Source organism: Vulpes vulpes, chromosome 15, assembly GCF_048418805.1.
Source record: "Vulpes vulpes isolate BD-2025 chromosome 15, VulVul3, whole genome shotgun sequence".
Classification (NCBI taxonomy): Eukaryota; Metazoa; Chordata; class Mammalia; order Carnivora; family Canidae; genus Vulpes; species Vulpes vulpes.
This window is the reverse complement of record NC_132794.1, coordinates 53,656,097-53,683,402: the sequence shown is the minus strand read 5'-3', so window position 1 is coordinate 53,683,402 and position 27,306 is coordinate 53,656,097. Positions and strand designations below refer to the sequence as shown.

General features: G+C 37.3%; 1 protein-coding gene across 12 annotated transcripts in view; it reads right to left on the bottom strand.

The window, feature by feature from the left end:
- SEMA6D (semaphorin 6D) overlaps nt 1–27,306 on the bottom strand; it is a 568,415-nt gene that overhangs the window by 153,596 nt on the left and 387,513 nt on the right. For all 12 annotated transcript variants that reach the window (XM_072738455.1, XM_072738427.1, XM_072738431.1 and 9 more), the window contains one exon: nt 18,019–18,050. The gene's annotated coding sequence lies outside the window, so the exon portion shown is untranslated. The remainder of the gene's footprint in view (nt 1–18,018; nt 18,051–27,306) is intronic.

Below are 27,306 nucleotides of genomic sequence, written 5' to 3'. Positions count from 1 at the left end.
TAACCAGAGGCTGCATGTTCATCTTGATTTTCAAAGTTTAAATATTAGTTATTCTTGCCCCTGTGCCCTGAAATTACAAGAATCTCTATTGCCTTGACATTGAGAACAAAGTGGGCTGAGTGCTGAGGTTCTCACCCCCTCCCCTCAGGGACCCTCACTCTGAGGCACACCCACACAAGTTGGTAGAACCCTTGCAAAAGGACACACTCTGTTACAGAGTTCAAAACACCAATTCACATGCCCAGGGCAGGTGCATACTAGTCACAATCCTTGTGTGTTGGTCTTTAGGAAGTTAGAGCAGTCTTAGATTGCATTAATAGATGCTTAGTGTCTGGGCAAAGGGAAGGAGTGTCACCACACTGTGATCTTCCAACACCTCAAGTGTTGAGCTCAGATCTGGGTGCCATATTGTAACCCCCTGGTTTCACTGTCACTATCACCCCTTTTCTGAAACATGTTGTTCCCTTACCCACATCCTGTATTGATCAGTAGACATGACGTGAATGGGGAAACAAAATAAAATAATAAAATCTCGGCTTTGGAAGGTCCTCAAAGGAAATCTGTGTCCATGACCTTTGTATTTCCCAGGCCATCAAAACTGACAGAGTTGCTAATCTTATTTTTCTAAGTAAGGATGTTATAACAAATACAAACAAAAACTCCCTTCACTTTCAACATCAATTCATTTTAAAAGGCATTTTAACGCCCCAAGTCTAGATTACAGAGCAGTACTATAAGCCAGAGTTTATCGGATGTTAGGACAAGCTTATTAAAAACAGATTCCTGGACCTCACCACCAGAGATGCAGATGCATAAGGTTGGGGGCCTGGATTCTACATTAATAACAAGTTCCCAGGTCATGCTGATATTACTGGTATGTAGGCCACATGTCAGGGAGAAGAGACATCGCTGTAAAGAAAATAAAATTCTCCTGCTTGGAACTCACTGTCCTGTGCTTACACTTATTTTGTCCGGGGCCAAAGAACACTTCTCATACACAGGCTATTGTCTGCAGACCCACTAACCCAGTATAACTGTTCACCTGATGCCACATTCCTCCCACTACACATCAAAGCACCTATCACCCATGGGTTTGAACAATCCCACCTTCTAGCACATAGCTTTGAAGGCTCTCAAGCAAAAGCTTGAAGATGGATAGATGGATAGAAGGCTTTCCTTCAACAGCTCTCCAACACACTCACTGAATTAGTAGCTTAATTTCTTCCAAAGGGGGGAAGTGAGAAAAAAAACAAAACAAAACAAAACAGGAGGGAGGGCACTAGAGGCAGGGAAGTAGTGTTTGTTGGCCTACATGGTGACTAAGACAGGTCTTTCTTTAGTGGTTTGACTGTTTCTGCCAGAGTTTCACTGCCTTGGAAAGTACCTGCTGCACAGAACTACCTGTAGTTGGGTCTTGAGGAATGTGCACTTATCCACTGAGTTTCCCTCAACCCTCCTTTACTCAAAAGGGCCTCAGCTCACAGCTCTTCTGGTCCTTGGGTCACTTCCAGAAAGGCCACCTTTTCTCCATTCAGGAAGTGACCCAACTGCACAGAGATATTTGTATTACATCAGACTCTATTCTATTAGACATGCTCAAATGCATTGTCTCTTTGAATCTTCTTATCAACCCTAAGAAAATGCTATTATTAGCTCTATTTTTTTAGATGAAGAAACTGGTATTTATGCTCAGTAAACTTGTTCAATGTTACCCAGGAGGTGACTCTATATCACAGCAGTCATCCCGCTCTGGCTGTACCATACACTTATTTTTAAGATTATTCTCATTCAGCTGTGTTCCTCTTTCTACTCTTTCCAACACAGAGAGGTGCCAAAGGTCAAACGTGAAGCTAAATGCAGAGTGGAGATTAACTTTACTATCTCTATAAGAAAAAACACCCCAAATCCCTCTAGCTACATCACAGAAAAGCCACCCAATTAATTCAGTGACGAGATCAGCCACATTGATCGGTTGAAGAGTCAAGTGAACAATACAACTCATTGATTGAATGTTTTATTTTTCAAAGGCTTGTGTAGACATAGCACAGGAAGTCTCTTCTGAAAGTGTTACCATGGCACCAACCAATTGGTTTGCTTGTCCAGCCTCCTCTGTTTCCCCAGGCAGTCTTTTTAGAGACTCAGTCAGAGGTCTGCTTGCCTCGGTCAAGATCTGAGCACCTCTCCTTGGACTGGATGGCTTTTCGAACAAATGGGCTTGTCTTCCAGGATAGTCTTATTTCAATTACTAAGAACCTATTGACTTTACGTTTAGAAATTGCTATGCTCCTTTTTTTTTTTTATTAGCAATCTAAGCACTGAAAGAGGGCCTATAGTATTATCCCCATCTTATAGACAGATGAGGCATGAAAGCCCAGAGAGGGTTAGGTCACCCAGCAAGTTAGATTGGAGCCAAAATTGTTTCTCCCAATTTGAATATTCTCTGAACCGTCTTCTGCCTTCAAGGGGACAAATCAATGAAGATGCATTAACCTTGAGAATCAACTCAATTAGGGAAGAACAGACAGGAATTAGAAGAGACATCTTATCAGGACCATACCAAATGGATGCCTAGTGAAAACTCAATTGGAGGAAATGAATTCAAATGAAAATGAGATGTTAAGAGTACCTAATAGTTACACAGCATCTAGCCCTTACTTTGTGCCGGGCACTATTCTAAGCGTTCACAAAAATTAACTCATTTGGTCTCTTGTTCGGCCCTAGGAGTCAGGTATCACCCACTTTACATATGGCAAACTGAGGCTTCACAGGATAATTTACCCTTGGTCAACAGAACTGGGATCTAGACCAAGTAATTTAACTTTGCTGGTATGCATAGGCCCTATGCTAAATCTTAAAGAAAGAACATTCTACAATATTTCCTTATTGTACTGGGAAGAAAATCCATGAAGAAACCAAACCAAACATATAAACCTGGCCATTTCCTTCTTTCCTCAAAGCTTATTTCTGTTACCATGTCATTTTCAAAGCAAATAAAATTTTGTCTATAGCAGCTCTGATAAATAATATAAATTTTTACCAACCCGTCCCTTAATAGGATATATGTCCCCACACTATACGTAGCAATACTTTGTCCCATAGCAACTATTTTCATGGTCCCCTTAGACCCTTTATTTTTTTTATCATCCCATAATCAACTTCTGATTTTCTCAGCCAGTTTCCTACAAGCATCCAAGCAACAGACCGAAGTCTGAAAGGTGATAAATTCTTCTAATCGTCTCCTACAGACTGTAGGTAACCTTGGAGGGGACTTTGGAGAAACAGTAATAAACTCCAGCTTCTGAGAGGAATCCTGAACCCAACTAACAATGAGATCAAGGTAGAGCGATGACTTTGGCAGGCTACTCACTTGAGCTCAGAGAAGGCAACAGCTCACGCTTGCTAATGTTCACGCCTGGGAGCTAAGTTTGCTGCTGCAAGTCTTGGCCCTGGGCTAATATGTGACTAGAAATTCAGGTGTAAAAAAGCATGTATGCCAAAATCAGCTGTTTCTTAGCAGTTGAGTTGAAGCAGCTGAGGGAATCTAAAATAATACTTCTCAACATATGTGCTGTGCTGTCTAAAAGTCATAGAACTGTTGAGAGAAGATGAGAAGGCTGGGGCTTGAATCCCATAAAGGGGGAAGGAAGGGAGGTTTAGGAAGAAAAGTGTACAATCGACACTGTGTGTCCAGTCTTCTATTTTCGACATTGACTTTTCCACCTTGGACATCAGGAGTTCCAGCAAATAAAAAGCACACATCCAAATTCTGTCTTACCCAAATCTCTCATGCATGCATCATTTACCTACCTAAATATCTACAAAATTAAACTACACCCTCTTCAGACTTATCCACAATTTTGTCTTCAGATTCAGCTCTTTGGAGATCAATGATAAGTAGTCCCATAATCCACACACTCCTATTTTTAAGCATCTACATTGTGCCATAGCCAAGTAGAGTACTGCAAGTAGAGACTTTTTAAGTCAAGGTCCAGTTACTTGAGAAGATCACAGTTGAAAAGGGTAAGAAGTGAGTAAATGATTAATTCAAATATGACATAATCATTCTCTAATGTGCACAGAAGACTATAGGTGCTCCAACATGGATATAGCTAATCTACAGGAAGGCTTCTAGGTACAGGTGATATATAAATATCTGAATTGAGCCTTAACATGTGTTAGGAGTTTATCAGACACTCAGAAGAAAAATACAGTCTTCAGTAATTGCCTATTGCATGTCATTGTATATATTTTGATTTAAAATGCAAAGCTCACATCCATTTCAGATTTTGATAATCCATCTGAAATGGTTTTCATCTTTTTGCTTTATTAATGCAAATGCTTTCACAAAGAGAAAATTTCTGCCCAGGCCTTACTGAGTGTTAAATAAAATAGAATTTCCCTCTTATGTATGGCACACTTCCTTTTCCTTTTATTATCATCATTTGGATTGATGTAGTAATAAAAGATCCTGAAACCAAGTATTCAAATATATTAGAATTCATGCCCCTTGGGTCTTTCTTATCTGTTTTCTTTGATAAGGCTATTTTTTTGGAATAGGTGGGGAGAAAAAAAGTTAAAATTTCCTCATTTTTGAAAAAATAAATTCATAAGCAGACACTTTTGTAAGCATTTAAGTTGATGTGTATATAAATGAAGTCTTAATTTTTATAATTATAACTATGAAGAAGCTGTCATGATAAGATCATGGAAATTGGCATGCATTGGGTTGAAGGAAGCTTTCCTAGTATGCTCCTGGGATTCACCCTGAGTTCCAAACACTTCAGGTTTATTCTTTAACAGATTGTGGTTGACACATAATAGGGCATTGAAAAATATATCTATTGAATGTATCTATTGAGCAAATATGAATAACAACAATGGCCAGGGCAGCCCTGGTGGCTCAGCGGTTTAGCACTGCCTTCAGTCCAGGGCGTGATCCTGGAGACCCAGGATGGAGTCCCATGTCAGCCTCCCTGGATGGAGCCTGCTTCTCCCTCTGCTTGTGTCTCTGCCTCTCTCTCTCTCTCTCTCTCTCTCTCTCTCTCTCTGTGACTCTCTCATGAATAAATAAATAAAATCTTAAAAAAAAAAAAACAATGGCCAAATACTGGGAAACAATGGCTGTATTATCTCACTGCATCATTAGATCAAATCCATAAGATAGTTACTACCAATCCCATTTTACACACATGAGAAGACTGAGGCTCCAAGGATTAGGTAAATTGTTAATGTCACACATCCTAAATGTCAGAGTCTAAGTTCCAATTCAGGATGATCTGATGACTTTTTTGTTTTTTGTTTTTTTTTAAGGATTTATTTATTTAATTTGGAGAGAGAGTGCAAGTGAGGGGAGAGGCAGAGAGAGAGAGAGAGTGAGAGAATCTCAAGCAGACTCCCCACTGATCCAGGAGCCTGCCACGGGGGCTCCATCTTGGACCCTGAGATCATGACCTGAGCAGAAATCAAGAGTAGATGCTCAACCAACTGAACCACCTTGGTGCCCCAGGGTGGCCTGCCAATGACTGGATGTCCTGTACTGTGCTAGATCCTGGACCCACACAGACTAAGGGTAGGAAATCTCAAGGACTGGCATGATATGACGGAGTTCATACATGCACAAAGATGCTCAACAAGATCAGGGGAGGTATGAAGACACCTGTAGAAGACACTGGAGTAGGGAGGAGAGGCTTTTCAGTGGACCCTCTGATTTAGTTTTCTGGCTGGTACAGGATCTAAAGTAACTTAGACAGGAACCTCTATTCTCTAAGAGGACACCCAGAGGCCGAAGAGAAAGAAAGATTTGAACTGCAAAGAATTATATCAGGTTGTTAACTTTAAAAAGGCATTTGGGGGGATCCCTGGGTGGCTCAGCAGTTTGGCGCCTGCCTTTGGCCCAGGGCGCGATCCTGGAGTCCCGGGATCGAGTCCTGCGTTGGGCTCCCGGCATGGAGCCTGTTTCTCCCTCCTCCTGTGTCTCTGCCTCTCTCTCTCTCTCTATGTCTATTATAAATAAATAAATCTTTTATTTTTATTTTTTTTAAATAAATCTTTAAAAAAATAAATTAAAAGGCATTTGGCACTTGGTGGGACAAACTCTAGCAATGCTGACACATCTGAACCATCTGAATTGTTATGTATTGCCTGCCATGACCAGAGGGAGGTAAATATAACTCGGCTACAAGGAGGTGCTTGCAAAAAAAGGCACGCTGCATTTTGATCATCCAGAGAGGTGCCAGGGAAATGGTTTGGGGACGTACTTCATCACCATGTTATAAAGCAGGGTTTTGTGTACGTGTATGCCTCCCCGATTCAATCTCCACTTGTTCAAGTTTCTTAAAGGAGTCTTTCAGTCCTCCATCCATGAACCATTTGACGTTTTTTATGGAATTTTAACTGGAAGTGAATAGTAACTGTCGCCTAATACTAATTGTTCTGAGTTCAAATATTCTTCCCAAACATTAACATTCAAAATAAAAAAAAAACACTTAAAGAACGCTTAACAGTCCAGATACATTGCATGTCTAGATATTTCTCTTATTTGCAATTTATTCTGTAAGCACCGTGATGGCAAAGGCTATATGTTACCCATCTTAGTATCTCACACTAAACTACTAAACTGAGCACTACCTAATATTTTTGTATTATGAATGTATTTTTGCTGCTCAATAGAGCAATAGAGCTCTATAGTAGTGTAAGCTCCTGAGAGAAGAGACTTAGTCTTGGTCACTGCTATGTATCCCCAACATCTGGAGGAGTGCCTGATAGGTACAGGAGCTCAACCAACAGCTGGTGATGAATTAATAACATATTAATTAAAACAGTGCTAGAAATTAGTAGGAGCTTAAAACATTTCCTAATGAATGAATAAATGAAGTTTAAAAACCTCCCGTCTCGGGCAGCCCGGGTGGCTCAGCGGTTTAGCACCGCCTTGAGCCCAGGGCCTGTATTTTTGAGTCAATAAGGACATGGCTCCCACAGAGAAGAAAAAAAAAAAAAAAACCTCCCTTCTCCTTAGAACTTAAAGAGGTAGAACAGAACGAGTTCAGATGAAATCTGCTTATTTTGCAGGTATGCATGTGTATGGGGGAGAGGTCTTTGTCAGTCTGTGCTGGTATTTAGCTCTGTTATGCAGATGTACATTTTGAATGTTCCTTAGATTTTAGAATAATCAGCAGCATTGTTTCTTCCAAAAATAATGGAAAATAATCTGTAGTTTTAGGTTCCATGTAGCTCAAAATTTACTGCCATGAAACAACGTTATCTATGTTTCTCATAAACACATTCACATCAGTACTATTGTTGAGATCTTTATAACTCCAAGATCTAGAAAAGAAGTTATAAAAGTTCTGAATTTGTAACAAGTTGGCAAGAGAACGACGGTGATGGTTTGATATTACTTCACTTAAAAGAAGCTACTAGTTGTCAATCTCAATTATCTGGACTACAATGAAAAAGTGAAAAAAAGAGAAAAAAAGAAAAAGAAAAAAAGCCTTTGCTTTGTCAAAGCAGCCTTTACTAAAAAGTTTGAGTATTAAAGCCCACAGGCCTTCACCTTCACCTCGCTCTAGGACCAGGGTTAACCAACAGATTCCAAATCCAAGCACAAGTGCAAGGGGCAAACGAGAAGGGCTTGGAGGCTCCTGGAGATAGTGAGAAACAATATGAGAGCCAGATAGCTAGAGGAAAGACATAATATCCATGAAAAGGAACACAAGGTGTCCACAAGCTTAGCCCTCCTAGAATCATTTTGGACAAGAGCTTTTTACAGCACAAAAGTTTTTAAAGGCATTACTCTCCTATGCAGAAATTCATCATGACCCAAAGGAATAAATATATTGAATTTTCTCTGTGTAGGTAAGGCAAGGGACTGATGGTTGTTTTGTACATGTATTTTATTTTCAAAATGCTTATTTTCTTAGGAGAAATTTCTGTCTTAGTGAGCCTTAGTGAGCACTGAGGTTTGGTCACCATAATTCAGTTCACTTTCAGTTCTTTAAAGGAATCTATTACAAACTCAAACATGTAAAGGGAAAATGGGACAGCCACAGGATTGGCATAAAAGGTAGTGTTTCAGTATAAAATCTGTAGTCAGTATACCATTCTCTAAAGAACATTCTATTCCATTCTATTCCATTCTCAACTTTCACCTTAGTGACTCCTAAGGGATGAATTCTCCTCCGTCAGAAACTAATGCTTTTTCTAGCACTCTAGGACTGTAACATTTGCAATAATCCTATGCATCTCAACTGTCTATAAAAACTGTTCTATGTTAAGATTTGCTTTCCTACATAATGTCCCATTTTTCCTTTATTTAATTAATATATGTTTGTTCTAGAAAATACAGATCCCACAGAAAAATATACTAAAAAATTCCTCATATTACATCAGCCTAATAATAAGCATGTTGTGTACTTCATATACATAGACATGCACATGCATGTTTATAATATTGTGTATAAAGTTCCGTATTTTGGCTTTTCACTTCTTATTTTAGCTTATTTTTTCCACATCACTCAAAATTGATTAAAAAACATTTTAACACATATGATTTTTTTGGTCATAAAAATATACCATTGTCATTGTTGAATCATTCCTTTCCTGTTAGATATTTAGGATGTAAAAAAGGCAAGATATTTTGCAGCTGAAATGCAGAGAAATACAAAGGCTCTGGTATCTTTGAAAGTCTGAAGCAAAGTTCTAGACGCCTATATGTGTATATACGCATGCGTGTAGGAAGGTTTGAGGTGGTAGGCTAATCTGCATGCAGCCTTGGCACAGGTGCCTTTGCTGTTGCTTCCGCTGTGATGGGGTTTCACATGCCTCCACTCAGGTGTTGCATACATTAGGAATGATGAGAGAACCTCAGTCATCTGCGTGCCATTTGCCATGCGCCACATAAAGACATATGTTCTGAACACATCTAGCTGTTTTAAAATCTTTTTAACTGCCATATAACATAAAGTCATTCTTTAAATAACTTAAGCCACTTTGAAGTGAGCTATATGAGTATCTGTTTCCTTTCCCTGTCCTGCTTTCTTTCATTCTGCACTCAACATTGGAAACAATCATATTAGGCATTTCTACAGTTTATTAACTATATTCTCCCACAGTAGAAAAATAAGTAAATGCTGAGAAAATTTCTTCTTTAATATTTCAGCACACAGTATTACTATTAAGAGATTGGAAGAAAAATGGTATCAAGAATAAATTACTATACTATGAACGAGTAAGATAATATATCTCAGAAGGAAGCAGATTATGGCAAGTATTTATTTAAAAGAGGGGAAACTATAAATGTACATTGTAGTGGGGAGGTAGCTTGGGCCTCAGCCTGTTAGTCTCTGCTGCTGAGGTTCAGACATGTCTGCAAATTTTTATCACACTGATAGCAAAGACATAAAAAATGTTTACTCATATGGAACCTAAAGTTTTTCTTGAGGGTGGGGGATGTGCTTAAAGGTAAAGCCACTGTTGGAATGTGTTTTGAACTTATACAGTGGCCCAGTGGAAGTCTAGGAAGGGAAGGTTGGGGGTGGGGGTGGACATGGCACTAAGTATTTTCCAAGGAAGAACCCATCCCAAGAAGGAGAGACTCAGTTGAGAAACTCTTGCTCATGTAGGAAAGTCTTAGGTGTAGGTGAGGAACAGAAAGCCTACCTACGACATGGTGCCTGTGACTCAAATTAGTCTCTGTCCAAATATCCTGGAAACATGGTCAAGTCCTGGGGAAGGAGAGGGCTAGAAGGAAAATCTGAAAGAACCTACACTGTCTAACTCATTGGGATTCAAGCCACACTCTTCAGGACCCCTCTTTAACCATGGAAGAAATCCATTCTCTTTACTGTATTGCAGACTAGGGAATAGTGTGGATATTTTCAAAGGAAACACCCGGAGATAATGATCAGACCAGATAGGCCAGCAAGAAAAACAAGGCCATTATGCAGAAGGGAGCATATGTACAGTTCCTGGTAGCTATCGCAAAAGGCAGTGCCGTTGCTAAAGCAGTAGGGGCAATAGCAGGCAGGAGGGGCAGAAGGGGGGCGTGGCTGCTGTCCCTGGTCCCCTCAGATAAGTACTGATGCTGTGAAAGATGCTCCAGAGATATGGGAGGCATCATCTGGGGGGATTTGGGAAGGGGGAAATATACAGAGTACTAGAGTTCCTGTGCCCGGAGGGAGGGGATGGAGCCAGCTTAACTGGGTTACAGGTGGTAAAATTTAGTTAAGTCTCATGATTTACATATCACATACATATGCCATTTTAGTGCAGAAACACTTCAATTTTAAATAAGTTTCAGAAGCAGTGAATTTCAAAGATCTCCTTTGGGGTCAATTAAGATCTGCATATATACCTTCAAATATTTAAGGGAGTTGTTCCTCTCAATAGAGGGGCAGCTCGACCTAATGCATACTCAAGTAGGAAGAGACTGATAAAATGGCCCCTGCAAAGGGCTTCAGTTTTCTGCTTCTAAATGGATAAATCCAGATTTGTACTTTATATCAAGCTCTGTATACATAGGAACATGATGGTAAATATAAACTAGTAAATTATGCCCAAAATGGATATCTCACAGCATGGTTTATTTTCTTTTGGAGTACGGTATACCATCCCTCCATCTATACCTGCTTATTTCATTCATTTAAAGTTTTATTTATTAAGCTCTATGTAATGGACGGTGTGGATAATAGAGATGCATAAGGTAAAGCCACTAATCTTATTGCTGCTCCAGTCTTCGGTTTGTTACACAATCTGAGTCAGCACAACTAGTGTGACTACTTAACATTTCAAGGTCTGACATCAGTGAAAATTCACAATACAATGTTAAACTATTGCATTTAGTGTTTATTTGAATCTGATGGCTATAGGAGGAATACACCAAATCCTTAACTATTTCTCTAGTTTTTCTTTTAAAAGCATGGACCAGAATAAAATATATGAATACAAACTCACCAAAAGCAGGGTGTTCTGTAATAGTTCTAGAAGTAAATGTGTTTATGATTATTTTCACACAATTTATAGTTTTTCCTTTAGGAAATTACTAGGGATTACAATGGAATTCAAAAGGAAAAGGATTCAACATACAAATGTTCATTTAGTTGTACCAGAAACACACAAGCTACTGACAGTATGGTTAAGAAATATATACATCAGATAAGTAAAACATTGTTTTTTTTTTTGTTTGTTTTGTTTTGTTTTTTGAGTAGGGGGAAAATTGAGACATTTTGTTGATTAGGAAACCAGAAAAAATCTTATCTGAGTTAAATACACCTAGACTTTGTAAATAATATACATTACAGGTAATAAGTGTGTGTGTGTGTGTATTTCATAATAATAATAAGTGTGTATATATATATATTTCATTTTTTATTTTTTATTTTTTTTAATTTATTTATGATAGTCACAGAGAGAGAGAGAGAGGCAGAGACACAGGCGGAGGGAGAAGCAGGCTCCATGCACCGGGAGCCTGATGTGGGATTCGATCCCGGGTCTCCAGGATCGCGCCCTGGGCCAAAGGCAGGCGCCAAACCGCTGCACCACCCAGGGATCCCTTTTTTTTTTTATTTTTTATTTTTTTTAATTTATTTATGATAGTCACAGAGAGAGAGAGAGAGGCAGAGACACAGGCGGAGGGAGAAGCAGGCTCCATGCACCGGGAGCCTGATGTGGGATTCGATCCCGGGTCTCCAGGATCGATATATATATTTCATACCCAGACATAGGAGGTTATTTGATGCTTGTAAGTATTCGACACACTGATATTTAATTTGTGAAAAAATGAAGAGAACTGTGGGAATTATGAAGAGAATAATGGAGAAAAATCCCAAAAGTGGTCTTTTTCCTTCCAGATAATAGCCAGTAACTTTGCAATTTTAATGGAAGTCTAGAAAATCAGATATTGTAGAACTGTCTTCACTTTCCAGTGGAAGTAAGGAGGGAGAGACTTCATATTTTATTGCTGAAGTCTGTGGGTGGGTGGAAATTCCTCTACAAGTAAAACTAATCCTACCTAGTACATATAATTAGTCTAATTCTTGGTCATTACTAGGTCATTTAGATTAGTCTAGGAAAGATAATTGCTAGTGATAGAGCAGAAGGAAGGGCAATTTATGAATCAATAATCTATGGATTAAAGGTTTCTACATCTTGTAAATCATTGAAGAAAGTAAATTATGATGAAGCCCCTTTAAGAAAATGGAAGAGAATCCAAGTCTACTCCCATTTGGCACACAAATGAGCCATTCCATAATAATATTATCTTGACTGTGAAAAGAACAGAATCTTTGTTTACATGTAAGCTGGAAAACTTTTAAATAAAAATCTTGAGAACGGAGACCATAGTACACTCTCTGAGGCCAAATTATGACCTCAGTTATATCAAAGACAGTACAAAGAGCCCCAATAAGAGATAAGAAAGGGACAAAGAGAAGAGAGGAAAACAAAGTCGCCAGAGAAATGTTTGGCAGAAGCCCAGCATAAGCCTGACATATTCTCCTGAGGCCTCCTGCTTGTCTGCAGAGCCACCACTCATCTTCCACCAGCTTCTCTGGCCTGAAAGAAATGCCAGTGAACCCCTCCCAATGCTTTATCAATACCAAATGTGTCAAGATAAATAGACCCATCCAAAACCCATATTGCATGGTTCTCCAGAGAAGCTTCTTCTCATAAGAATAAGATTTCTCATTTGCAAGATTCACAAAATTGGGAACTATATATATATTTTTTAAGATTTTATTTATTTATTCATGAGAGAGCAGAGAGAGAGAGAGAGAGAGAGAGAGAGAGGCAGAGACACAGGCAGAGGAAGAAGCAGGCTCCATGCAGAGAGCCCCTCGTGGGCTTCGATCCTGGGTCTCCAGGATCATGCCCTGGGCTGAAGGTGGCGCTAAACCGCTGAGCCACCCAGGCTGCCTGGGAACTATATTGTAATGAAGCATGTACTATTCACTGAAAATATTTTCTTTTTTTTTTTTTAAGAAAATATTTTCTTAAACACATTGGCACTTTCCCCTGGAAACCAATAATTCTCTACTTCTAAACATGTGTGTTTGTTTAAATACAAGAGAAGCATATATTTACTTATACTAAATAGAGAAACATAGTAAATAGAGTAAATACAACCACTGCTTGGTATAGTCGATGTGTAGAAAAGGACAAAGATTCAGACATTCCTTATTGCAATCGACTGCTGCCACTAATTTGTTTTGTCACCTTAGGACAGTACCTTAACCTTTCTGAGCCTCAGCTTCTAGAACTATAAATTGAGAGAGCAGGAAATTTTTAAGGTTGTTCGTTAGTTTGACGATCTATGATCTATCCATGCCAGTCAACTCCAAAATGGCATGCTGGAAAGACCATTTTGGGAGTCAATTAAAGGATGTGGTAGTGACTAAATATATGATTTTCATATTTAAAATAAAATAAAAAGAAGGTCTTACTTTCCTCAAGTCAACAAAACATATTCCAGGACCCTTGACCTCATCTTCACCAAAAACATTTGATGTGATCCTTAGCACTTGATTTAAAGAATTCTGAGTCTTAGAATTGTACATATTTTAGCTCCAGATGGTACAACATAGATCTTTTCCATTGACTCTCAGATTTTAGAGATGGGAAAACAGAGGTCATGGTACAACTCAGTAGCAAGAATAGTATCAGAGCCCAGATCCCACACTCTATGCTTAGTGATCTTTCCATTGCCGGAATCTACCTTCAGAAGTTTGAGTTGGACATATGATTCATTGCTAGGCCTTGAGAATTCCAGTGAGGATCACCAGCAGCCTTTTGTTTCAATAGTTCACATGTTCAAGGGTAGGTAAGAGGTTAGTCAAATAAATGGATATCACATCATTATCTAACCAAGAAATCATTCTTTTTTTTTTTTTTTTTTTTGCGACAGCGGCGATAGCACCACTCCCTCAAGAAATTACATTCTTCTCCAATTGACTCATTTCAATCGGAGAAGGACAAACATTATACGTTCTCATTCATTTGGGGAATATAAATAATAGTGAAAGGGAATAGAAGGGAAGGGAGAAGAAATAGGTAGGAAATATCAGAAAGAGAGACAGAACATAAAGACTCCTAACTCTGGGAAACGAACTAGGGGTGGTGGAAGGGGAGGAGGGCGGGGGGTGGGGATGAATGGGTGATGGCCACGGAGGGGGGCACTTGACGGGATGAGCACTGGGTGTTATTCTGTATGTTGGCAAATTGAGCACCAATAAAAAATAAATTTATTATTTAAAAAAAAGAAATTACATTCTTGATCACATTCAAACCACAATCATGGGGACACTGGGTTTCCTTGAAACATCTGCAGATAAAGGAAGCAAAAATCACAGTAGATGTGAAGGCAGCCTCCAACATAGCCTGCTTCTTGATATTTGTGTCCTTGTGTAGTTCCCCGCCACACTGTATTAGAGTTGGCCTGTGTGACCAACAGAATATAGCAGAAGGGATGGTATAAATCACCTCTACTCCTAAGAAGTTAAGTAGCTCAAGATTTTCTAGGCTCTATTGTTCTCTCAAGGTTTTGTTTTTATGTGACCAGATGGGTTCTAAATCTTCCTAGGAATTACATCCTATAATAACAATTATATGTTGATCATTTCTTTTGTAAAGCTTTAGTGCAAAAACTTCGATGTGCACAAAATTTCTCATTTCTTCATTTGTCAAAAATCAAATTAATTTGGTTCCTGTTACTAGACAGGTGAGAAATCTAACCTCAGTTATCACTGAAGCTTCCTCCTCTCCATCTTTTAGCATCTGCCCATGGTCTTATTCATTGTCAGAGCAATGGAGAGGGCCTCTGGCCTTCTGTTTCTACCCTGACCCTTTTCATTCTTATTGTATGATACCGTAGCACAATTTTTCAGGCCCAAGCTGGGCTGTGTACTTGCAGTGATGGGAGGAAAACCAAGGAGAGAACAAACACTATACAGTATCTCAACAAATCATCCAGTGGCAGGCAGTCAGAGAACAAATTAAATGTTAGGAAAAACAGAAAAGAAGTAAGTAACATGGTGCCAGCCTTTGGGTTTCTTAAACACTCAACGGGAAATGCAAAGTGCAGAAACAATAAACCAAGGAATAACAAAGTAGGGCATTTTAAAATGTACCACTTCAATTGCAAAGGCTGAAGGAATCAACAGAAGGAAATGACCAGAGTGGAGTGGGCTGAATAATAAAATACATATATAAAATCCCTCACATTTGTATGTATATGTTATGAAGGACTTTCCCCACATTTATAATTTCATTTGAGATCCTCTTTAAAATGAGGTTGGCAGGACAGGAGTTAACAGCTTAATTTTACAGATGAGGAAACTGGGACTCAGCTAGCTTTGTGGCTTGTTCAGTGTCACAGAGCTGATTAGTAGAGAAACAGAAAACTGAGCTCAGCTCTCTTTCTACCTAGTCCTTTCTCTGGCCCCTCTTCCATGTCCATTGTGAATTGGTCCCTGAAGGTAAGTTCAAAAGCAGGTTGGAGTTCTCTACATGGACAAAGAAAAGAGGCGTCCAAGAGTGGCATGGAGTGCAGGTGGCCATGGGAGAGCATGAAAATATATAAGAAGGAAATGATCAAGTAGGTAGATGGTTCTGGATATAAAATAGAAAAACCAGGGTGTGAAATGCTGAAAGAATGCCGAGTGGTGACTAAGGGAACCATTGATCTTAGATGGAAAATTCTCCCCTCCCACCCCCTGACTAAGAAATTTATCTCCTACATCTCTTCAAACTGAAGAAACATAAAGAAAACACCAGTATCTTCATGCAGTATATCATCCAGTGCATGCATACAATCTCTCTTGGGCCGTTTCTAAATTTTAGTCATAGTGAGTGACATCATTCCTTGTTCTCTGCGTCCTGTATCGAAAGCTTATATTCTGGTCTGGCCACACAGACAGAGGTGAAGTCTTTAAGGAGGGCATCATATCCACTTGCCATCATGCCTCTATAATTCTTAGCAATATTTGATATTGCCACCCACACTGACCCCAGATAAAATAGTGCAAGAGATTTCAGGGAGGCGTTACTCGAGCAAGCTTCTTCCGCAGAGTACAAAGATAGGGATGGAGTTCAGGAGCTGATGTATCGTATCTCTGAGTGGAATAAGACAGGTTTCTAAAGGAACAATAGGATGGAGATCCAATTTAGGATTAAGGTGCCAGATGTGTACAGTGAACTGTTAAAGGGTTGTGATGCCGTTTAATCTTTTCATAAATATTTTGTGTGGCCTGAAGCTTTGGTATTGAGAATCTACACTGATTTCTGTGCTTACAAATAAGAAAGCTATTAGCAAATGAAAACAAAACAAAACAAAAAAAACCTACCAATACGCAATTTCACCCCATACCCCTCACTCTCTATATTGTTATCTATTTTAATAAGCAACAGTATTTTGGCAAATGAAAATTCTCAAAATCCTCAATCACGCCCTTATCCCAAAGCCTGGACTTAGTTTGAAAGCTTTATGGCTCTGACTCAGTAGAGCTGGTTATCCTCTTTAATTGGATTGATGGCGACAATTGTAATTACCTTAGATGAGATTGCCTGTAATGTAATTATGCTTCCTTCATCAGCCTGAGCTGGACTTGTGGAATCCATACAGAAGATGCCTCCAATTACTGAGAGGTTAAGGAGAGCATCATATTGCTTCACAAATCATGTTTGTTACTATATAGAATTTTTAAAATTATGTAGGAAGCTGAAGGAATTAGTCCTCTAAAGCAGCTTTTCTGATCTAAAGATGTTCCTGCAAAAGCTATAATGTGTAGTGAGATGGCTACATTCCAGAATTGTACTCTTATTTGAATAAAAAGCATATTTTAAGGATGTGACATAGAGTACCAAGAGTAAACTGTATTTTCTCACTGTTTTGTTATGCCTGTTTATAGTGATTGCATCTTAAAAGATGCTTTAAAAAAACACAATACATAGTAAAGTTTAACTTGATTTTTTGTGTGATTGAAAAGTTATAATTTCTAAAACGAACATAATAAATAACAGGAGGTAATTTTAAAATACTAGTCTTTATGATAGATGGAGCTATAATTAAGGAGCCAGCTGCTCTACTACAATAATGCCTCTCTCTATTTTCCAATTAACACATGGAGAACTTTAAAATTTTCAATTGGAAGCCCAGCCTCTAAACAGGACAAGTCTGCCAAACGTACTGCAAACACATGTAGTTTAGGAGAAATGGCACATACTGGAAATCCACCCCAATCTTATTAACTTTAGCATTGCTCTCATTAAAAATAGAGCTGCTTATGGGTTTTTCCTTCTGAAGCATATGAAACATAGAACTTGGAAATGTGCCCTTTTGAAAAACTTATTCCTGTATTCACAAACCAGATGGTGCACATCAAATGCATCCTGATTTTCTAATGAAATAAAAAAAAGGATTCCTATTGTGTTCTTTAATAAGATTAACGCATCCTCAATTGCTACTTTTGACAGATACTCCTGGAAAGTTAAACAACTTGGCTAATGCTGTCCTGCTGGACCTGGACAGGAAGGCCTCAGCTGAGCTGAAGAGCTGGGGCTATGCTGAGGGGCACTCTGCTTTTAATTTTTCCAAAGTAGGCTCTAGTAGAGGTGCAAGCCCTGCCACAGCTGCTGCTCACAAAGAAACCTTCTGTCTCTAAAACATCAGAGACGAAGAGTCTGCTGTCTCATAAAAGAGCTAATCAAGCAAAAAAAAAAAAAAAAAAAAAAAGAGAGAGAGAGAGAGAGAGAGAGAAACAGAGACAGAGATTCTCTCCCCCCTCCTCTTCCCTCTGGTTTGAGGGAAGTACTGCTTAGTCTAGCCATCAAATCATATTTTAAGGGTGGTCTCATCACTAACACCAATAATAACAAACTAATTTTAGTTTTATTATTAGGCTCCATTTGAATGTTACACTCAAGACTTTGAAACACTGTACAGTAAAGTACAGTAAGTAAAATGTATTCAAAGCCATAAAATTGTACTGGATTTTTCAAGGAATTAGAGAAGAGTATAATGGTGCTTACCTTGGAGAAGGTTGGCTTGTGTGGTCAAAAATCTGAAAAAAGAAAAGATAAATGGATTAATTTTCTATGACTTCTGATGTTTGCCACTATGATACTACATTAAACATAGCTGTGGTATGTCTATTAATTTAGTAAATCCACACGTTGTTTTCTCTTGCTTGAAGTAATAGAATGGTTTAAGCCAAGTTGGATTCTAACCTGAATCCAGTTGCTGTATTTAATTCCACTATTAAGTTAGGAATAAGTTTGGCCAAGGAAAAGCATCCACCCATATAGACTTGAATAAACAAAACAAAACAAAAATCCTGTGGCAATCAAGACATTGTAGTTGTAAACGTTATTATTTTCTTTAAACAACTTGAAGATCTCTGGACCACTATGTCTTATTTTATCTCCCTCCACAGAAAAGAAAATTTTTTCTTTGTGCTGAAACACCCTGTGTTTCATGAAATGCAACATCGTATCTCATTTTTCTTCATGAACTGCTCTAATTTAACAGCTGGGCTGGAAGAGCACACATTATCAACAGGTTCAGTCATATAACACCCCAAACTTGGAAATAACAAGTTGGAAGCTTCACATCCTACAAAATAAATCAGTTACTCTATCAATTCTATAACTAAGAGTTTGAAAATTGAAGGGAGGCATTTTGAACAGCACTGTGCAAAAGCTGTTGCTGAGTTAGGTGTTCAGTTAAGCTGAACATCATGTCATGTTCCTAGTCTCCTTTGCAAAAGCATTTACTTTATGTTTTAAATGTGCATATCTTCTAACTTGGGCGAGAAAGACTTAATTTAAAACAACACCACTACCACTAAGTGATGCTATGGTTAATCAATACTTCAATATTTGAATAAAAGTTTTCCCCAAATGTCAAACAACTCCCTGGAATCTGGGAGCTTTTCTCCCTTTCAGGTTTAAGTTTGCTTCTCTTCTTCGTGTATTGCCATTAAAAACAAAACAAAACAAAAAAAAAAAAGAAAAAAAACCTATTTAACAAACGGTACCGAATCCATCTAAAGGTTAGCACTCTTTTTATTTTAGTGCTCTTTCTTAATGGGCAAAAATTGATTGATTAGTTCACCTAGAACATTCTCAGCCTTAGGGCAGAAAGAGTGCTCTGTATACAATCGTGGACTGGATTTTAAAAGAAAAAGAAAATCAACATTTAAGAATACAGTGAAGTTCAAAAACAGAAGGAAATAGAAAAGGTTCTGAAAGCATATTAAAACTCTTGTATTTATTTAAAATCTAATGAATGTGTTTTAAGTTGTATTGAATTATCTATCATGTGTGTACTGGCTTTTCATCTTAGTTGGAAATGTACTTACACTTAAAAGTCCAATTCATCTGGATAGTTTATATAGTGAACATCAGAGTCATCTTATTTTCCACAAATTCCATACACTTTTTGAGAAAAATATTAAGGCAATTATTTTTCCCAATAAATCCACAGCCTCTATTACTTCTCTTTCCCTCCACCACCATTACCCTTCCACACTAACTTTGAAACTACTTTCAGGAAGAGGATTCTCTAAGTGGAAAGTTTGTTGACCTTTCAGAAAAGACAAGAGGTGAAAGAGAAGCAGCTAATTCCTTGTCACTGGCAAATGAAGTGAGAGGAACTATTTGAACCTGAGTAATATTCTCTTCTGCTCTGATCTTATCTCTGACCCTCTTCTACCATTTATTGCTTGGGTATCTGGAAGTACCATGCCCCAGCACAATGATTTATACTTAGGAGAAGTGGTTTTTAAATTTAAGTGTACATGCAAATTCCTTGGGGGTACTTCTTAAAAATGCAGATTCCTAAGCTCCAGCTCAGCTCAACTAAATCTGAATGTCTAAAGGGTCAGTGCCCAGGAATATTTATTTTCAATAAGCTTTCCAGGCACCAATGATTAGGTGGTCATTTTGAGAAATACAGACTTAGGAAGATGGGAAAAGTGATCTTGGATTGTGCCAAGCGCCAAGCCTAGGATAGATAAGGTGAATTAAATTGATACTCACAGAGTAAAAAATCTAGTGCTTTTAGAATGCATTTGAAATTGTGACCATCAACTTACTATATACACTGCTATATATATAAGATGTTATTTAGGGACCTAATGGTAACCTGAAATAAAAAATCTATAATAGATACATAAAAAATAAAGAGAAAGAAATGTAAGCATAACCCTAAAGAAGGCCATCAAACCACAAGGGAAGAGAGCAAGAGGAGAAGAAAGGAACAGAGAAGAAGTACAAAAACAACCAGAAAACAATTTTAAAAATGGCAGTAAGTACATACTTATCAACCACTTTAACTACTTTAAATGTAAATGGACCAAATGCTCCAACTGAAGGACAAGCTAACTGAATGGATTAAAAAAAAAAAAAAAAAGAAAAAAAAAAAAAGAAACGAGAAACAAGACCCATCTGTATGCTGCCTACAAGAGACTTACTTTAGACCTAAAGGAATGTACAGACTAAAAGTGAAGGGATGAAAACTATATCATGTAAATGGAAGCCAAAAAAAAAACCAAAAACCAAAAACCAAAACAAAACCAAATCCCAAAAATCCCTAGGGTAATATATCAGACAAAATAGACTTTATTTTTTTAAAGATTTTATTTATTTTTTCATGAGACACACACACACACACAGAGGCAGAGACACAAGCAGAGGGAGAAAGAGGGAGAAGCAGGCTCCATGCAGGGAGCCCGATGTGGGACTCCATCCCAGGCCTCCAGGATCCCACTCCCGGCTGAAGGCGGCACTAAACCACTGAGCCACCAGAGCTGCCCCAAAATAGACTTTAAAACAAAGATATAGCAAGAGACAAAAAGGGCATTACATGTTAATAAAGAGATCAGTCCAACAGGAGGATATAGCAATTGTAAATACCTATGCACCCAACATAGGACCATCTAAACACACAAAGAAAATAGTAACAGACATAAAAAGAGAAATCAACAATAGAGGAGGAGGGGCAACAATAATACAATATTAGTAGGGGACTTTAACCCCTCACTTATATCAATAGATAGGTAAATAAGGAAACTGGTTTTAAATGCCACATTTGACTAGATGGTCCTAATAGGTCCATACAGAACATTCCATCCAAAAACAATAGAATACACATTCTTTTCAAATACACATGAATCATTCTCCAGGATACTCCATATATTGTGCTGCAAAACAAGTCTCAATAAATTTAAGAAGACTGAAATCATATCAAGCATCTTTTCTGAACATGATGATGCAAAACTCGAAATTCATTACAAAAAATAACTAAGATGCAAACACATGAAAGTCAAACAACATGATACTAAGCAAAGAAATCAAACAGGAAATAAAAAATACATGAAGACAAAAGAAAAGAAAACACAATGGTGCAAAATCTTTAGGATATAGCAAAAGTAATTCTAAGAGGGAAGTTTATAGGTACCTCAGGAAACAAGAAACATCTCAAATAAATAACTTAACCTTACACCTAAAGGAGCTAGAAAAATAACAAGCAAATTCCAAAACTAGTGGAAGGAAAGAAATGATAAAAATTAGAGCAGAAATAAATGAAAAGATGACAAAATAATAGAAAAGACCAATGAAACCAAGAGCTGATTCTTGAAAAAATAAACCACATTGATAAATCCTTAGCCAGACTCCTGAAGGAAAAAAGAGAGAGGACTCAAATAAGATCAAAAATGAAGGAGGAGCAATAACAACTAACACCACAGAAACACAATGAATTATAAGAGAATAATATTATGAAAAATTGTATACCAACAAATTGAACAATCTAGAAGAAATGGATAAATGTCTAGATGCATACAATCTTCTAAAACTAAATCAGGAAGAAATAGGAAATTTGAACAGATCAGTTACTAGCAATGAATTGGCAATCAAAAAATTCTCAACAAACCAAAGACTAGGACCAGATGGCTTCACAGGTGAATTCTACTGAACATTTAAAGAAGAATTAACACTTATTCTCTCAAAGTAGTCCAAAAAAATAGGAGAGGAAGGAAAACTTCCAAATTAATTCTGAAAGGACAGCATCATCCTGACACCAAAACCAGAGAAAGACATTACGCAAAAAAGAAAACTACAGGCTGATATCTCTGATGAACAGAGATGCAAAAATCCTCAACAAAATATTAGCAAACTGAATTCAATACATTAAAAAAAATAATTCACCACCATTGAGTGGGATTTATTCCAGGGATGCAAGGACAGTTTGATACTTGCAAATCAATTAATGTGATACATCACATGAACACAAAGAAGGATAAAAATGATATGATCATCTCAACAGATCATTTGACAAAATACAACACCTGTTCATGATAAAAACTCACAACAAAATAGGTTTAGAAGGAACAAACCTTAACATAATAAAGGCCACATATGAAAAACCACAATGAACATTGTACTCAGTGTTGAAAACTGAAAGCATTTCCTATAAGATTGGGAACAAGACAAGGACGTCCAGTCTCACCATTTTTATTCAACATAGTACTGGAAGTCCTAGTTACAGCAATCAGATAATGAAGAAGAAGAAGAAGAAGAAGAAGAAGAAGAAGAAGAAGAAGAGGAGGAGGAGGAGGAGGAGGAGGAGGAGGAGGAGGAGGAAAGGAAAAGAAGAAAAAGGAAAAGAAAAAGAGATAGAAAGAAAGAAAGAGTATCAAAATTGGTAAGGAAGAAGTACTATTGTCACTATTTGCAGATAACATGATACTATATACAGAAAACCCTAAAGACTCCACCAAAAAACTATTAGAACTGTTAAACAAATTCAGTTAGGTTGAGTGATACAAAATTAATACATAGAAATCTGTTATAGGGCAGCTCCGGTGGCTCAGCAGTTTGGCGCTGCCTTCGGTACAGGGCATGATCCTGGAGACCCAGGATCAAGTCCCGCGTTGGGCTCCCTGCATGGAGCTTGCTTCTCCCCCTACTTGTGCCTCTCTCTCTCTCTCTCTCTCTCTGCCTTTCATGATTAAATACATAAAATCTTAAAAAAAAATATGTTACATTTCTAAACACTGATAATGAAGTAGCAGAAAAAAGAAACTAAGAAAGCAATCTCATGTACAAATGCACCAGAAAGAATCAAATACCAAGGAATAAGTTTTACCAAAGAGGTAAAAGACCTATACTCTGGAAACTATAAGATATAGATGAAAGAAATTCAAAATAATATAAATAAACAGATGGACATACTGAGCTCATGGATTGGAAGAATTAATATTGTTAAAAATGTCTTACTACCCAAAGCAATCTACAGATTCAGTGCAATCCCTATCAAAATAACGATGACATTTTTCACAGAACTAAAACAATTAATTCTAAAATGGGTTTGGAACAACAAAAGACCTTAAATAGCCAAAGCAATCTTGAGAAAGAAAAACAAAGGAGGAGGTATCACAAGCCCAGATTTCAAGATATACTATAAAGCTACAATAATCAAAATAGTATGATCCTGGCATGGATACAGATGTATAGACAATGGAATGAGACAGCCCAGAAATAAATCCACACCACATGGTCAATTAAATTACAACAAAAGCGGCATAAATATGTGATGCGGAAAAGAGTATTTTCAATAAACGATGTTGGGAAAACTGGGCAGCTACATACAAAAGAATGAAACTGGACTATTTTTTTACCCCACATACAAAATTAAATAGATTAAAATAGATCAAAGACCTACATGTAAGACCTGAAACCATAATACTCCTACAAGAAAACATAGGCAGTAACTCTTGGACATTGGCCTTAGCAACATATTTACGGATAGGTTTCCTTGGGAAGAGACACTAAAGCAAAAAATACTATTGGGATTATACCAAAATAAAAAGCATTTGCATAGTAAAGGAAACAATCAACAAAACAAAAAGCAAAAAAGCAATCCAGTGAATGGGAGAAGATATTTGCAAATGATATATCTAATAAGGGTTAATATCCTAAATATATAAAGAACTTATACACTTCCCCAACTCAACACCAAAAAAATCAAGCAATCCAATTTAAAAATGGGCAGAGAGCCTGAATAGAAATCTGTCCAGAGAAAACATTCAGATGGCCAACAGACATGTGAAAAGATGCTCAACATCACTAACCATTAGGGAAATGCAAATCAGCCCACACCAGTCAGAATGGCTAGTATCAAAAAAACAAGAAATAACAAGTATTGGTGAGGATGTGGAGAAAAGAGAACCCTTGTGTACTATTGGTGGGAAATGGTACAATCACTGTGGAAAACAGTGGAAAACAGTATGGGGGGTTCCTCAAAATATTAAAAATTACCACATGCATGACCCAGTAATTTTACTACTCGGCATATATCCAAAGAAAACAAGAACACTGATTCAAAAAGACATGCAGCCCTGTGTTGTATCATTATCTACAATGGCAAGATATGGAAGCAACTCAAATGTCCATCAATAGATTAATGGATAATGAAAATGGGTATATATATACACAATGGAATATTAGCCATAAGAAGGAATGAGATCTTGGCTTTTGTGACAACATGGATTGATCTAGAGGATCTTATACTAAGTGAAGTAATTCAGATATAGAAAGTTAAATATCAAATGATTTCACTTATATGTGGTATCTAAAAAATAAAACAAACACAGCAAAAAGCAAACAGACTCTTAAGTATAAAGAAGAAACTGATGGTTGACAGAGGGAAAGAAATGGAGGGATAGGTGAAATAAATAAAGGAGATTAAGAGGTACAAACTTCTAGTTATAAAATAAATATGTCCTGGAGATGAAAAGTACAGCACAGGGAATATAGTCAATAATATTTTAATAACATTGTATGGTAACAGATAGTTTCCACATTTACTGTGGTGAGCACTGAGTAATGTATAGAATTGTTGAATCAATATGTTGTACACCTAAAACTAATATAACATTGTATGTCAATTATACTTCAATAAAAATGATTGACATTAACCAAGATATGATTAAAGTGCAAAAACAAAAAAAATAATGTATGGCGTTAGAGTCAAAACAGTGGTTACCTGGGTAGTGGGAAGGGATATCTAGAAGTAGCACTGATGAGGGAATTTCTAAGTTGGTTACACAGGTGTCTTCAGTTTGAGAAAATTCATTAAGCTGATTATTTGTAATATTCTCTTCTGTGTAAATATTATATTTCATAAAATAATTCTTTAATGTGAAAAAAACTGATGCCCCATCTCAGAATACATATGCAATGAATTTTAAGTTTGAAAAAAAATAGCTTTTAATATCTAAGTACAACTTGTACATTATTTGCAGATGTTTTTCCTTTTCCTTTATGATTTCCAAACAGATACCTGACCTGTCTTCAGCATTATTTTGCTTTGGTAGTGTGTAAATCACTGAAAAAGGAGTAAGTATATGGAAAGTGGACTCCAATTAATGTGGACCTTATTCACAGTTTATCTCTAAGTCATACAATCCTTGAAGTTTATAGCTGGAAGGACTTCAGAAAAAAAATTAGTCCAATCTTTTCATTTTTTTTCAGGTGAAGAAGCTTTAATGCAGAGGGATTAACTAACATTAGGATTATTTTATAAATGGGGTGATGTTCATGAAAGATTAATGGAAAATTTTAGCTGTGATCTTAAATAATTCCCAGGTGTCTGCTTAATTTTTGCCCCTTCTCAGTTCAGATGGAAATATCCATAAAAAGACCTATGTAAGTAAATACAATTAATCATAATCAATCATGTACTGTCTTGGATTTGCTTAGAACTAAAATACTGAAATGGACACATGGCATCCTGCTGGTTCTAATTTTCCATCAATTCATGAAACACTTCATGCTTTGCTTGTGACAACACAAACCCTTCAGCTTCCTATTATAATTAATGTTATGAAAGGCACTGACATGCCCATAGATGGTGCCATGAAGTTCCTGAGTGTGGAATAGCCCTTTCTGATACATATAGTTTACATAAATGATTATAAACAAATTATTATCACTTTCTTTGTATTGGCCTCAAGACATCACTTCCTTTATCTATAAATGTTAGATTCAGACTAGTTGATATAAAGAATCTAACAGAATGATACAATTAAGCTAAAACAAAAGGACTAGTACAAAGATGTCAACTTTTAATTTAAAACATATGTACAAATATCTGAAAAATGATTATCTCTCCTATCACCATCATTTCACTAAAAAGGAAAATTTTAACACTAAAAGCATAGGAAACACAAATTTCAAAATAAAGACCACTCTTCAGCTGAAAAAAAATTTAGTAAAATACTACATTGTCCTTATGTTTTCCATATTGCTGTAGATTCATAACTTGGTCACTGACCAGCAGCAATCTCTGAAATACTTTTTGGGATCCACTGCTCTAAAGTTCTTCTACAAAGAACTTAAGGGCTGCATTTCCCTAAGTGTATTTGATACAACACTCATTCCCTGGGATGCTTCCAAATAAAGGATTTCCTGGTTTTAGAACAAAAGGATGCAGTGGAGGTGGTAAGTGCTTCACAGTATAATCCCTTTTCAGAAATTCTTAGTGAAAATATTACAGATTCAGGGTTTCTCTCTCTCTCTCTTATAAAAGATTGATTTATTTGAGATAGTGTATGAGAAAGTGCAGTAGGGAGGGGCAGAAGGCGAAGGAAAGAGAGTATTTTTTTTAATTTTTTAATTTTTTAATTTTTTGGAAAGAGAGTATTAATCAGATTTTGCTCTGAGCATGGAGCCCAACGCAGGGCTTGATCTCATAACCCTGAGATCACAACCCTGAGAGCACATCCTGAGCTGAAACCAAGAGTCCAACACTTAACTGATTGTGCCTTGCAGGCACCTCCAGAGTTCTCTCGAAATAAGGTAAAATGTTAAGTTTATTTCATCTCTCATTTAAAAATTTATTTATCCCAGCAGATAACTTTTGTACACAGCAAATGTAATGTTCTGTTTAGCACACTCTCAGAAACTACTCTATGATTTCCCTAAATCAGCTCCACATCCTGAAATCCCAGCTATAGCTAGCCAGCCCACCATTCTCCCATTCCCTAATGGTAACTTTGGAGGAATCTTTGACCTACACTCAAGAAATACTAGTTAAGTGACGTGGAAGTGAGCCAACGCTGCAGGTGGCAGGACACAAGGACAGTCCAAAATCAAGCCCTCGAGGAGGGTAGGTCTTCATAAGGGAGATGGTATCCTCCCAACCCCCATAGGGCAAGCCATGTCTTTCGGGTCTTTTTCCTTGTAATTTTGGAAAGTTCAGCTGTGTGTGTAAGGAGACCAAAAGAACAGTGGCTTAAGTAAACAAGATAACTT